Source organism: Canis lupus, chromosome 35 (assembly GCF_048164855.1).
Source record: "Canis lupus baileyi chromosome 35, mCanLup2.hap1, whole genome shotgun sequence".
NCBI classification, from domain to species: domain Eukaryota; kingdom Metazoa; phylum Chordata; class Mammalia; order Carnivora; family Canidae; genus Canis; species Canis lupus.
This window is the reverse complement of record NC_132872.1, coordinates 12,693,759-12,708,037: the sequence shown is the minus strand read 5'-3', so window position 1 is coordinate 12,708,037 and position 14,279 is coordinate 12,693,759. Positions and strand designations below refer to the sequence as shown.

The window sequence follows — 14,279 nt, the reverse complement described above, 5'->3', positions numbered from 1 at the left end:
TTGATGAGAGCAGTATATATACGATAAGAAGACAGGTCCTAAATATTTATTACTTAGACTCATTTAGGTGGCCATGCCCTCCCATGCCAGTAGAAGTGATATATAAATATATGGGTAGAGCCCAATTCAATTATTTACATGGCCTTTCCAGAAAATGGTTCATGCTATAGACTAGAGACTTAGAAAATGCAGAAGACTGAACAATATGCAAGTGGATGAGACATTAGTCTCTCTCCTCATTGTGTAGGTCATGGCTCAAGGTCATGGAATTAATAGTAGGAGTTGCTACTTTTGAAGAGTGAAATGCTTTGAGGCTTTTAAGGGAATTTATTTTTATGTATTTATTTTTAAAGACTTATTTATTTATTTATTTTAGGGGAGACCATACGGGAAGGGCAGAGGGAAAGTGAGAAAGAGAATCTTAGACTCCTTACTGAGTGCAGAGCCCGACGTGGGGCTGGATCCCACGACCCTGAGATCATGACCTGAGCCGAAACCAAGAGTTGGATGCTCAACTGACTGCGCCACCCCTTTTAAGGGAATTTTAAATAAATTAACTTTATGTTTTGGGAATTATCATTTGGGCATTATTAAAGTATTATTAATTGGACATGGGTTCATAAACATAATTACAGGCCACCTTTCCAAAGGACCTTCTTAATAATTCTTTCAATTTTTGATGGGTATAGTTAGTTGCCTCCCTAAAGTTATTCCATTTTCCAAAGCTTCTTACTGTCTGCACAAGTGACAAATTGGCACATACACGTTGGCATGGGGGAGGAAGTATCTGCTAAGGGCCCCTAGTAGGGATATGGCAGGCTTTGAGCACTGGAGGCCAAAGGCACCAGAAACATGGGCAGACAGCTTAAAATTGTCCTTTCTTATGTTTGTGCATTGTTTCTATATGGAAAATTACATTTCTCTGAGAGTATATGTGTAAATATGCATCTGCTAGTGTTTTGGCAACTCTAAGTTACCTAAATTAGTTTTGATCAACACTGTCGGATTTTTAAACCCACCAACGTAATAAAAGCAAGTTTAAAAAAACACAAACAAACCCTACAGTACATTGTGTGCTCTGCTGTTCCAAGCCTCAGCTTCAAGACAAAAGGAGAGTGAGACTTTGTCATTTGCTGGCTGTTAATAATCAAGAGAAGATCTGCCAGACAAGCTCTTCGAGGGCTCTGTCTGTCTGGACCAGGTATATACTGCACTACACAAAGGGCTTTGCAGGGGGAGAAAAATGAGTGTTCATGGACAATGATGCAGCTTTCTTAATTAAGATTTTCATTACTGATACATACATTAAGTTCTGCAACTGCAAGAGCCAAAGCACTGTCATGTGCAGGTAGATGTCCCTGATTCCATCTTCAGGCAGTAAAGCTAAAACATATTAAATGTGCACCCCGCAAATGTGGTGGGAGCCAGGAGAGATCCAGAAATATTTCTGTTGGAATGCAGAGAGGCCCCATTAAAAGTAAATTTGTAATGCATCTAATAGGCAGGAGAAAAAGCTCATATGGGTAGACTGCGGGTGCACGTGTGTATGTGGCGTGCATGTGTTCCTGAATGGGACTGCTTTGAGGTCCTGAGCCACAGACAGAGGTAGTTGCAGCTGACCTAGAAATAATCTCTATATAAATACATCAATAGCTCTGGCCTTAAAAGGAACCTTGATCTTTAAGATTTCCAATGCCTATTGTCGAGAAAGGAAATAAATGGCTGATTTTGGGTAGCTTTTGGAAGATGGTGAAGACTCCTGTCCACAGCTGGCCCTGACTCTGTCCCTCTGGGTCACTCAGTCTATTTTCCCTGGATCCTCAGGCTGGTCCACAAGTCAGTGTGGTCTGCCAATGGGTGTAGTGTTCCCATGAAATAATCTGACTGGGGTGTGGGGAAATCTTTCTTCTGAGATCGAGTTATTTTTACAAAAAGAATTTTGCTAAGAGTTGAGAAGAAATGAAACTGCACAAGCCTCGAAATGGATGAATATCTAGAGTGCATGTTTTTTATTCCACCTTAACTAAAGCCTAATTCATTTTAGGGTTGCTGGTGCTGTTAATGTGCACACTGTGCTCTGTTGTTTTTCTCATTTCTAGTTGCATCCTGTTTTAAGGTTCAAATTCATTCGGGGGACTAGCCTCTCTGTCTCCTCTCTAAAGAAGACCTTCATCTCTTGGTCATCCAAGAGTAGAGATGAGTGTTAAATGCTGCAGTTCATGAAAGATCATTTTATTACAACAGTCAAAAATGACACATTCGTTTCTTATTAGGTAAAAACATTTATCTGGAATTTGAATGTAATCCCCCATGTTCTAAGAAGGAATAAACCAGAATCCAACACCGAAATGGCTCAAAAGGAATTCTTCTAAGTATTTTGGCTGTAGTTCTTTGTTGTTTGGGTAAAAGGGAAAAATTCCAAATAATAGTGGCCAAGAAGATTTCTCTTGGATTTCTGCACCAAGATTCAGATCTCTGAAGTAGTTTTCTGGATGTTAGTATACATTTCTGAAACTCTTTCCCTAGGTATATTACAGAGCTAGGCCAGAGTGGTAGACACACAGCCTGCTATGGGGTGGCAGGCCTCTGAACCTATTCTAGATGAGTGATGTTAATGACTGGCAGTAATAAGATGATTCTTTATACATAGTGGGATAGATCGTATGCAGACATCCTGTTAACAGATACTTCATGCGTTTTGGGAAAAGTAAACAGTATTAAGATTCTTTCTAATGTTTACTGAAATGTACGGTTATAAAACTGGTTAGAGGAATATGTGGAAGCTATTAGTGAAGAACCAATATAGTGGACATTATTCAAGCCTTGTGATGATGGAAGCAAGAAGGCAAAACAAACCGCAGGAGAGGATTTTGTTTTATTTTATTTTATTTTATTTTATTTTATTTTATTTTATTTTATTTTATTTTATTTTATTTTATTTTATTTTATTTTTTAAAGATTCATTTATTTATTTGAGAGGGGGAGGGGCAGAGGGAGAGGGAGAGAGAGAATCTTAAACATACTCTGAGCTGAGCATGGAGCCTGACATGGGGCTTGATCTCATGACCCTCAGATCACAACCTGAGCCAAAACTCAAAAGTCAGACGCCTAACCGACTGTGCTCCCCCCCCCCCCAGGTACCCCCCAGAAGAGGATTTTCACTGGAGATTTCCTATTACTTCTCTTATGCATGCTAGACTTGCTTGTGAGGACCAGATCAAAGGATATTATTAAAGGATTTAGGTGTACCTTTTACTCAAATTCTGTCATGAGACACGCTTCTCTTACCCAAAATACAGGGTTAATTTTAAATTAGAGGTGATAATTATTTTCCACATACCAAAAAGCCCAGAAATCTACAAGGAGGAACTAAAGGTGGAATTCACTTTAGCCTACCACATTGTGAGGGGTTAAGGCGGCCCATTCTAAATAAATACCTGGAAATGATTCTCTGGGATAAGGAAGTTAGGCTTGATTTGTCTTGAGTATCTTCAAATTAGGAGAAACGAGGAATTACAAAAAGACTAGAGAAAGAATGTGTAAAAGAAGAATCTCATGAAAGAAAAAAATCTTAATTTTATCACCACAAAGATCTCTGGTACAAGATGCCCCTGCAAGTGCCCTAGTAGAAAGCTTCTTTGAATAAGTAGATTGTGTAGGTACCATATATATCCCTCCCCGGCTTTGAGCAGGCAATCATCATTTTGGGGAAGAAAAGAGAAGGGTGATAAAGAAGGGTGATAAACGACACAAGGAATACTCATAATGTTAATTAATAGCACTCCACGTTAATCATCATTACTGTGTCCCCATTTGGTCTCCAAGTAGAAGCTATGTTATAGAGGCAGGTGTATATAATACGTGAAGTTTTCTAAGAGCATAAGAAAGCCAGACATTCAGTAGTCTGAGCCCTGGGTACCCTGAGCCAGCTGTGTGGCCTCTAGCAGCATCCGGCACCTCTTAACCACATCTCACCCTTCCCGGGGAGTTTGTTCAGGTGGAGAACGAGCTGTTGACTAGGCCTGGTACCCACCACTTGCCTTGCTTGGCCTGAAGGGGTTTCCATATAATCTTTGATAAGTTTTGCCTTTTGTCTTTCTTTCTGGATGCTAAGGATTTAGACACACACAACTTTCTTGTACACACTTTTTTTTTTTTTTTCTGAAGACAGAGAAAGAATGCCCCGGAGCACATGCCATCCCTTATCATCTGCAAATAAACTTCTTGTGCTGAAAGAAAGCTCCAGTTACCACTCAGAACAGCTTTGCACAACTCCTGCTCCTCTAAAAGACTCAGGGAACTCACTCCAAGAACCCAGACGCTCCCTAGCCCAAAACACAGGGAAGACGCCCTGTCACAGTTTGTACTGTGGAGGCAGGGGCTGATGCTGTCACTGTGGCATTTCTGTCTCTCCAGCGTCTTTCACGCTCCCTGAAGTGGCTGAAAAATATTCCATGTCATTAAGTATGTAGTAATACACATGGGAGTTAGAAAGAGAGAGGGAAAGGTGGAGGACATTTGATGACATGGCCTCTAGCACTTTATTTATGAGAACATCCAGAAATCTCTATCTACATCTGGTAGAAGAATAGTGTCAATTCTGCCCTGGAGACATGGATCAGGCAATGTTGCCAGTGTGTATTTTTCCCTTCCCAATAATTTACTGATTTTGGTCTGATGGCAGAGCTCAGATGATCACTTCTACACTCATGTGAGTGAACAATTAGCTTGTCTCTTTGGGGGATGGTCATGCCAAATAAATATAAATATATGTAATCAAGGGAAGTACTAACTGTTGTCCCCCCACCCAGAGACTCCTCAGGTCCCTTGACTGTTGTTGGGTCCCCATCATATTTCCCAGGGGGCCAGTGAGGGTGGGTGATGCCACCGGGGCACAGGGGCATAGGAAACCGCACTGGAGCTGCCCTCGTAGGACTTCAGGGAGCACTGCCTGTGCAGGAAGAATGAGAGGAAGCAGCTAAACATGTGTGAGGCTGCTCGTTTGCCCTTTCAAATTTCTACTGTGTCACTCACCTTTTCATTGTTGATTTATAACCACTCTTAAAATATTAGGACATGTCACAATTTTTTTCCCAGTTTAAAAAAATTTTTTTTTCTATCACAGTGATTTTTATTTTCAGGTAATAAAATTTAATATATTTTCTTGAAGATTTTAGACTTTGGGGCACCTGGGTAGCTCAACTGGTTAAGCATCTGACTCTGATTTCGGCGCAGGTCATGATCTCAGGGTTGTGAGACTGAGCCCTGCATCTCTCCTCTCTCTCTGCCTCTCCCCCTTCCCTCACTTAAAAAAAAAAGATTACATTAAATAAAATATTTCAGGCTTTGGTTTTATGCTTGGAAAAAGCATCCCATACTCCCAACATGAAATATTCACATGCACAAATTACCAAAATTGACATTTACGAAATTAGTGAAGATGCAAGAAAATGGGCAATCTCTTTTTTCATCGGTGGAGGTATAATTTGATACGTGTTTACTGGAGGACAGTTTAGCAATAGATAAATTTTACTTTCACCGTTTCACTACTAGAAATTTATCCTAAGGAGATAAATTAGGAAAGCGCATTTTTGAAAATGTATATGTGTATAAAGATAGATATTGTAGCATTATTTAGTTAGAAAAAAAGTCCAAGTATCCTAAATGTCCATCAAAAAGTGACTGACTCAATAAATTATCCATAAACTGGAGTACAGTGTAGCTATCAAAAAGGTAATGTAGATCTGTACTTATGAAATGGAAAATGCCTATTATAATGTTTAGTCAAAAAGTAGATTACTGGACAGCAAACAACTCTTCCTTTCATTTTCAAAGACAAAGAGAAAGAAAAAGAGACAGATGAGTGGATAAATATGGAAATATATTTCCCGAAGTGTTAATAGTAAATTTCACTCCCTGGGCAGTGAAATTTTGAATGGATTTTATATTCTTCTTTTTATATTATAATTGTAACAAATTCAAACAAAACTAAATGTATACTCTTTAGAAATAAAAATCAGAACTTTTACTTTGGGGGAAAAAGAGCTTAGACACACCCCGCAACAGCTACTTGAAAGTTCAAATATGAGTTTCTCGGTCATTAGCAATTAGAAACTCTCTTAATAGGACGACATCACTGCCTACCTCAACTTCCCTCCAGGTCAGGCAATTGCAGGTGATACATTGTAGTTCTTGCCTTAGAGGACTTTGAAACTGAGATATTGGAAATAATCCAAATATTTATATATAGGGCACAGTTGGGTAAATTCTAGAGGGTTATATGATTGATAAATAATCATGCAGACATTAACAGTGGCATTTAAAAAAAGAACACTTATGTAAAAAAGGAAGCACTTAATGTAATATTTAGTTAGAAAATAGGATATAACTCTATATATACAATGTATGCCCAATTATGCTAAAATCCAGAGGAGAGACTAGAAGGGAGTCTAAAAAAAAATTGTTAATAATAGTTGTTTCTGTATAGTGGCATTATAGATGTTTTCTCTGTACTCTATACTTTCTTAATATTTTACAGTATGTGTGAATTATAGAGCCATGAAAGAAGTAAATATTAAAAAAATACAGCTGCTTTGCTCAACAGCTGCCAAATCCTTACCCCAGATGTATCTGCAATGTAGTTTTGAGTCAAATGGCCCTAATGTCATTTCCTAAAGGAATCTAGCAGAATGGAATGTGTTCAAATAAAGGAAAGCTACCATTGCCACCACCTCTTTCTGTCACCATTTCTTAATGCTTAGAATAAATCTGAGTAAGGAATCCTGCTTCTCCTGGAAATTAGGAATTTCCATGTTCTTCAGATCCTCTTCCTATCTTGCCTTATGTTGCCAGATACTGGGATTTAGGTACACTATAGTACTCTGGTATGTGTCCAGGTCTGGAAGTTGTTTTTGGGGGCTGATGGTATAGGTCACCACTAGAAACGGAGGCTCAGTTATTTATTTCAAATTGGAGTTCTTTGAAATATAAGGATAGGTCGCTACATAAGATCTTCTGTAGTTAATTAGTTTTCTTTCCTTCATTACCTTCCCTCTTCCTTCTTTCCCTCTTTCTTTCCTTCCTCCACTTACCTACACACTTCTCCTGTCTCCCTCCCTCTTTTAAATAAATAGCCTTTCTGTACAGTTGGATGCCAGCTCTTAAAATTTAGAGAAAATTCACATAGTACCAATGCCACATTTCAAGTAGATCATCTGATTGTTCCAAAATGATCATATTTTGGCAAAATGATGATGGGAGAAGTCAGAATTGTCATTCATATGTATACAATGCATGTTGAGGCTTGGCAATAAGGCAGGCAGTAGATATTTTTGAGAATGCAAGAAAGTAAGTAGGTAATGCCAGGATGGGGGGAAGGAGCAGGCTCAAGAAAGAAGGATCGACGTGGGTTTCTGTGTCCTTTGACTAAAGTTGTCTAACCACGTGTTCCTGGCCTTTTGGACCAAATGGCAACTTTCAATCTTCCATTACTAGGAGCTATTTGACAGCAGGGATGGTACTTTATTTATCTCTGTTTTTTTTTTTTTTTTTTTTTTTTTTTTTTTTTTTTCCTGTATGCAACACAGTGCCTGGTGTAATATAGATGCTCACTAGCTACTTGGAAAATTTAACTGAGCCTTTTTACTGCCTTTTATTAACCTCAGCTAGGAAAGAAGAGAGAAAGAAAAAGAGAAAAAAAGAAAGAAAGAAGAAAGAAAGAAAGAAAGAAAGAAAGAAAGAAAGAAAGAAAGAAAGAAACTAAAACCCCTAATGTCTTTTCACACATACTGGGTAAAACTCCAATTTAATTTGTACTCAAATATATATCTTTTCTGAGCTTCCACCTTGGTCACTGAACTGCTGGAAAAAAAAAAGTACCCAAGGCAGATGGGTATCAACATTAACCCACCAGATTCACCTAGGCCTTCCATACTGCCAAGGAGAATCCTACTAGGTTTTTCTGGTCAACTTGTTGTCCCTTGGTCCCAAGAACTATTTTTTTTAAATTTATTTTATTATTTTATTTTATTTTATTTTATTTTATTTATTTTATTTTATTTTATTTTATTTTATTCATGAGAGGCACAGAGAAAGACAGAGGCAGAGACACAGACAGAGGGAAAAGCAGGCTCCATGCAGGTAGCCTGACGTGGGACTGAATCCCGGGTCTCCAGGATCAGGCCCTGGGCTGAAGGTGGCACTAGACCGCTGAGCCACCAGGGCTGCCCCCAAGAACTATTTTAAACTTTCTCTTTCCTCAAATCTCCACCTCACTTATTCTTCGCAGGACTCTGCCCCCTAGTAGCTATCGTTTTGGAAACCACTCAACCTCTCAGGACACGGCGCACATCTGCCCCCATCCTTTCCTTCCTCTTTCTTGTAACAATAGGAGATGTCCCTCCTCCAATACTCCCATATATGCTCAGGATTCCATGTCCCTAGCCTTACCAGGAATCTTACACTACTAATCATCCCGACCTCTTCTCTTTCTTCCATAAACTGAATCTCCCCTCTCTACTGTATGCTTCCCAAATGCATACAGACACACCAGTATTTCCATTTTTCTCAAACCTTTCTTTGACCTCACTCCCTCATTCCCAAGTTATTACAGTAGTTCATTCTCCTTTTCTTTACAGGAAAACTTCTGAGAGTTATCTATATTTGTGTTCTCTATTTCTTAACCTTTCACTCTTTCCCCGTACCATTACAAACAGGTTATCGCTTCTACCACTTCAACGATACAGCTTTTTTTTTTTTTTTAAAGATTTTATTCACTTATTCATGTAAGACACACACAGAGAGAGGCAGAGACATAGGCAGAGGGAGAACCCCTGCAGGGAGCCTGATGTGGGACTCGATCCCAGGACCCCTGGATCATGCCCTGAACTAAAGGCAGATGCTCAACCACTGAGCCACCCAGGAGTCCCAACAAAATGGCTTTTGCCGAAGTCCACAACCTCCACATTAATATATAAATGCATTTTTCAGTTCCTGACTGACTTGACTTCACAGCAGCACATCTCACTACTGACCACCCTCTTGGAACACTCTCTTCTCTTGGCCTCTATGCCACTGTTTTCTGGTTTTCCTTGTACTCCCTTAGCTGTTCCTTCTGAGGCTATTTCATGGCTCTTTTTTTTTTTTTTTTTTTTTGTTCCCAGGTGATTAAATAGTAAGAGTTCCTAAAGTCTTGGTTTGGGCTTTTTCCTCAGTCTTCCCCCTGGTCCGAGGCAGTATCATCCTCGCCTGAAGTCTCATTTGCCTTGACTTAACTTCTGATTTCCTGCCTAGTCAATATGCTCAGTTATCTTTATCAAAAACACCTCACTCCAGACATCTCAAAAACAGATCTTTCAATCTTCCCTCAATTCCTGTTTTTCTTTGTTATTTCGTGTAACCGTGAATGGTACCGACCTCCATACAATTTTATGAGCATAAAACCAGTAGTCACCGTTGCTGTTTTTCTCTCCTCCATCTCCTACATCCAGTCCTTGAGAACATCCTGTATATCTTGCTTCTGTATTATCTCTCAGTTCCATTTATTTTTCTTCCATTCCTAGTCATTATCCTAGTTGATCTCTTATCTGCTATGCTACAATAGCTTCCTTTCTTTTGCTCCTGCAAAACCGTTCACCACGATGCACTAACTTGATCTTTTTTGTTTTTAATTTTTAATTTTAAGATGACTGCAGATTAGCATGCAGTTGTAAGAGATAATACAGAGAGATTTGGTATACCCTTTACCCAGTTTCACCCAATAGTAATATTTTATATAACTGTAGTAGGATATCACAATCAGGAAATTGACCTTGGTTTTACAGTGGTACAATCCATCTACCTTATTTAGATCTTACCAGTTTTATATGCATTTTGTGTGTGTATGTATATGCGTGTATTTAGTTCTATGCAACTGTATCACCTATATACATTTGCACGATCACCACCACAGTCAAGATACATGATAGTGCCATCATAAGGCTCTTTTGTGCTACCCTTGATAGCCGTAGGGAGCTCCATCTCTCCGCCACTCCTTAACCTTTGTCAATCACTAATCTTTCCTTCATCCTTATAATTTTGTTATTTCAAGAATGCCATATAAATAGAATTATAAAGTATGTAATCTTGAGGTTGGCTTTTTTTCACTCAGCATAATACCTTTGTGATGAACACAAATTGTTGTATGTATTGAGGGTTACTCTTTAATGTTGAGAAGTATTCCATGGCATGGATATACCACAGTTTGTTTAACCACTCACTCATTGATGGTAATTTGGGTTGTTTCCAGTGTGGGATTAGTATGAAAAAAGATGTTATAAACATTGGTGTACAGGTTTGTGTGTGGATATGTTTCCATCTGTCTGTGATAAATATATAAGGGTCACATGATCTTTTTAGAATACAAAATTGATCATATCATATTCCTTCTTAAGTTTGCTTTCCCATTGCCCTGAAGAAGGTCTTTAACATGGCCTACAAAGATCATGACATCATCATATATCTTTTCAACCTCAATCTGGGCTGCTCATTACCAAAATCTCTCCATCCAGCTATATTTGATGCCTTCACCTATGCTGAACTCTCTGCTTAGAAACCTCTACCACCACCTAATCTCACTTCTTGTCTTATCTTCAGATGTTAGCTCAAATATCACTTCCCAGGGGAGCTCTTTGTGAACTTGTAGACTAACTTAGAACCCCCTCTTATAATTGCTCCTAGAGCTCCTGGAACTTTTATTTCACAGCAGAAAGCACAGTTTGTAATTATAAGTTATTTTGTATGGTCATTTGATTAATATGGCTTCCATCCCCGAGACTGTAAACTGAGTAGAGCAGAGACCATGTCTATTTTGCTTGCCATTATATCTTCAGCATTTAGTAGACAGTCACTCTGTGCTTGATGAAATTTAGCCAAAGTTTTTAAGACAGATAGTTTTGGATTCAAGTTCTATTTTACTTACTAGGCATCCTTGAAAAAATTACTCAAACATGCACAATCTCTGTTTCATCTTCAAAATTACGATTACAACAGCATCTAATTAACAAGAATAATTTTAAAAGTTAAATCACATAGCTGTTAAAAGTATTTTGTCCAGTGCCTAAAGCAAGGCAAGCACTCGACACATGCTATTTCTTATTGTGATTATTAGTTTAACTAAAGATAAGAGTTTTTGTATTTTTTTCCCCAATGAGGTTTTAGTCCATTATCTTAATTCCTTGCCTGTTCCTGGGGTTCTGATTCAGGGAACTCTGAGAGTCTGAAAAAGAACCCTTAGTTTAGATCTCTGATAATTCTATGACTACAGGTTCCAAGCCAAGGTATGTCTCCTTAGGTGAATACCTTGTTTGGTCTCTTGGCTGTGGTTCTCATTTTCATCTCACTCAGTACTTCCTCCTCTTGTTTTCCAGCCTGTGGATCAGAAGACTGGTAGGAATGCTTCTTTCCGATTCCTAGTTTCCAGAAAGAAGTTTTTTGTTTTGTTTTTTTAGAAAGAAGTTTTCTAAACACAACTTTTCTCTGTCTCATTCCTTATACTTCCCCATAGAGGTGAATGGGAGTTAGTGGCCTGGAAGAGCATTGCTCTTACGCAGATCCAAATTTTCCCTTGGGAGGGCTTTTCTAAAATTTAGATAGAAGGGAAGGGAATCAATGAGCCCATCTTACCTTTCATACATCCTTCAACCAAGCCTAGTGAAAAATTTTTTTCCTTACCTAGCAGTTATTTCGTCTCATTTTTTAATGGGCTTACAACTTTAGTGGGAAAGAGTAGTGACATTTATTGGACCCTGTCAAAGATTCAAACACTGAGGTTTATGCTTTTGCTTGGGATATCATTTGTTTGCTCTCATCTTTATATATATATTCTAGCCATTTTTCAAGACCCAGCTAAATCACATTTTACATGACACTTTCCAGCCCTCAAGGTTCTCTTTCATGAATGAAATCTTATAGTACTTACTGGACTGTATCATTTCTTTTGGAATTGTCACTTATTGTCTCATATACATATGGCATACTCAACAGTGTAACTTCTTTTCCTAATCCAATTTTGAGTTCCTTAAGAGCAAGCAAGGGCAGTGTCCTAGATTTATGTTTTAGCTCTCCACTAAACACGATTTCTTCTTATGTAGTAAGTTCTTAATAATATCTTATGGGATGATTGTGCTTGAGGCTGGCCCACTGACCAGGCTGTGATTTGAAGGATCAAGTTACAATTAATATGGTTTAGTGGCTGGATGGTTTCTGAAGGGGTGGTGGCAGTGGCCAAAGGAAAAAAAAATGCTACTATGAGTATGTCCCTGAACTGTGTTATGAGCACTGTTTAGATATATACAGGTAGTGAAGCTTAATCCTATTATGTGCTGAGTTTTCATCCTGGTAATATACTCCTCCATTTTCCTTTATGAAAGGCATATGGAATACATGGTCTGATAGGCAGAAAGGCTAAGAGAAATGCAAGCAGAGGGAGGTAATGCTCTTAGGTGTGGTAGGCTGGTGTGCAGAGTGTTTTGATTCTCTGAATTAGTCGAAAGATGAAAAAAATAGCCACTACTACCACAGGAAATAAATTAGAAGGAAAGGTCCTGAAAATGGTATCTGAGCAATGAAAGACAGTGAATATTTTAAAGATCACTGAATTTAATTTATTCAACCTAAATGCATAAAAGTACAGGTGGGGACATTATTTATGCAGGTATATGCAAATCACTTTATAAAATAGGCAAAGCCCTTCTGCTTTTTATAAGTTGCCAAGGTGGTTCCTGATATTTTAAAAGCTATGCACCTTTAATGTAATTTCCTAAGAGTTGGAATCCCTCTGTTGGAATCACAGTCATTGTCAGAGCGAGTTTATTTTTTTTCTTTCCTCTGGGACTTCTACAAGGCTCTCATAACCATCATAAAAAGGGTGGTTTCCACAGAGATATGACTAGAAAAATCACTTGGAAATCACTGAGGAGCAAGTCACAATGTTCAAAGCGGAGAATAGGGGCTTTGAAAACATGAACCCATCTGACCTCTTGAATTTAGTACAGTGAATTCCTGAGCTCTGAAACATGGGGCCCGGCTGTGCATGCCATATTGGTGCTATAAGACTGGCAGTAGGTTGGCTGTGGCATGGTCTATTTCAAACTCCTTCACAGTGCCCAGTGTTGCATGTTCCCAGATGACATTTGGTTGGCAGAAGCTGGGCTTCCAAAGCTGGCAGTCTGGAATGCAGCCCACTATGTTTTGACAAACACATAATTGACCATCTGATCACCAGCCTACAGTCTGCATTCAGGTCACTGGGGGGACCTGGGCTTTCAATAGGTCCCTACTCCTCATCTTGTTCATCTTCTCAAACCTTTCTTCAGAAAGCAATATAGAGAAGACTTAAACACACCCACACATACCCTCCCATTTGCAAAAGAGAACATGGCCCATGAAACATAAGCTGTTGAAAATTTCCTTTAAATTGTCCTGGCAGCCCAAAGTGAACAAGAGAAAAGCACATTTATGGTGAACTCTAATTCAGAAAGAGCTAAGAGACATACTGAACTGTTTAAAGACCGGCAGTATATACATTGCCATTCAGCTCAATGGCTTGGAACTCCTTAGAAAAAGACAGCATAGGAAACTGATAGAAATTGGGTATTGCTTGACTTTAAGGGGATGCTATTAAGAAATGTTTCAATTTCAAGTGAAAGAAGGGAAAAGCAAGACACTGGAAATGGCTTCTTCCTTATCCGCCTGATACTCCCCCAAATCTACTGTGGGAGGAGAAGTCACACATCTCTGTGACCAGCAGGCAGCAGCTCAGAGTGACTTCAGATTCAAATTCAGGTCTCCTGTAAAGCTCCTGTAAAGAGTGCTTTGGTTTGAAATCACAACTCATGAACCTTTCTCCTAGAAGGCAGGGATTGTGTACTAGGCCAAGATATGCTGGCATTACGCAGATGTCAGTGTCTATGTCGACACTACCAGAGGGCCTCTCCTCTCCACTCACACCCCCACTGCACAGTCCAGGCCTTTGGTTTTTACCTTTGACCTGGTCTCCCTTTTCTCAACCATCCATGTCTATGTAGCTAGAGTGCTCTTTTTTCTAGAACATACATCTGCTTAAAATTTTTCAAAGCTTCCACAAGCCTGCCACACATCACATCCAAATTCCCCCACGTGATTTCCAAGACCCTTCGCAATCTGCCTTCTACCCACTTTCCAGCGTCACCTCCCAGGATCCCCTTTTGGCCGCCATGCCCCAGCCATACTGAACTAATGTCCTCTAGAGTTGGCTGCTGCTC

The 14,279-nt window shown here is 39.2% G+C and overlaps 1 protein-coding gene across 9 annotated transcripts in view; it reads right to left on the bottom strand.

The window, feature by feature from the left end:
• ZBTB20 (zinc finger and BTB domain containing 20) overlaps positions 1 to 14,279 on the bottom strand; it is a 433,101-nt gene that overhangs the window by 167,245 nt on the left and 251,577 nt on the right. The window lies entirely within an intron of this gene.